Here is a 1,455-nt window from a genome sequence, read left to right as displayed (position 1 = left end):
GATGATTTTTCAAAGATAGATATTTTCTCCTTGTCCCCCAGTGGTTACGCCATCGGGCAGCATAGATCAAAGGAGTTATGACAGTTTTTGAAGTGGAGAAGGGGTTGCATGGGTGTTGTGCTCATTATGAAATCTTCCTTTTTATTCTTTTTCTCTTCTATTTTAGTCTTTCCTTTTCTTTTCCTCTTCTTTCTCTTTCCCTCCCTCTCTCCTCTTATTACCCAGCTCGGTACGACGGCTTGGTCAGCCCGGTAAAAACCGTCAGGGGAGGGGCAGTTTTTCCCCTCCCCCCCCGCCTGTTACGACACTGGCTAACACGCCAATCATCCCCCCCAATGAAAAATATTTTTCTACGCTACTGGATGTCAAACCACATCCAAATGAGCAAATATTTTTATTATTATTTTGTCTTAAAAAGGATCACAAAAAGAATGAAGATCAATCAAGACAACCGTTTGTACAGACGAAACCGATAATGATCTCCAGAGGTATATGATGTACAATTACATTTAGTCATTTACGTTATCCATTCATTCATTCAATCATTCATTCATTACTTTTTTCATTATATAATTAGATTTTATGATATTGTTGCTGGTATTTTCAGATGCAAATTGATGTGCAGACAAAAGAAAAAATGTTGTTTTTGAAGCTCAGCTTCAGAATCTTTTATTTTAATCAGAATCTCAGACTGATCCTGTAGTCATTAAGGATGTTGTTGGTGTATCATCATTGCCTAATTCACCCATAGCTACATACACACCTTATGTTAGTGAAGGAGAATCAACCCCACTTTGTCAAAGTGATGGAGATACAACATTTAATCCAGGTGACACATACAGTACTGACTAGAGGACTTTCTACATTCCTCGCGTGGATCGTGCGTGTGTTTCACGAGTAAAAAGCGTGGGCCATTATTCTGCGAGTGCTCAATTAACGCGTGAATGATTTTACTCGGCATACACTTCCTGGTAAAAATCGGAACTTGCGGTCCACGAACGGTCACGTGGGCGGGTAAAGTTGTTTATTCACAATCTCTTACCATGCTCTTACTAAAGTTCCTTCACGACATATCCAAGCGTGCTGTTACGTAATCTGAATATACTCCTTTGTCTCTATTGTTATTAGTACGAAGAGTCTTTCAGGCGTGGTTGATTAATAGATTTTGAGTATAGAACAATAATTGCATGCAGTAGTTAATTTTAGAAAAAATAAAATCGTTTAAGTTTGTAATTCCCAAATAAAACAATCGTCTTATTATTATTTACGTAACCGTTGTCTGTTTTTATTAGACGCAGTAAGTCAACACATTCATCTTATAAATATTTCAAATACATCACTTTCCGGTATTCTAAATTGTTCATATAAATAATCTGTATGATTCTAAATAAAAAGACAGTCTCGACATTATTATTTTCATGTTTCATGTGCGGTTGGGTACCAGCTTTTTTATAC

This window comes from Anneissia japonica, unplaced genomic scaffold (assembly GCF_011630105.1).
Source record: "Anneissia japonica isolate Jap-2015-1 unplaced genomic scaffold, ASM1163010v1 scaffold230_len61860_cov109, whole genome shotgun sequence".
NCBI classification, from domain to species: Eukaryota; Metazoa; Echinodermata; class Crinoidea; order Comatulida; family Comatulidae; genus Anneissia; species Anneissia japonica.
This window is presented reverse-complemented; position numbering follows the sequence as displayed.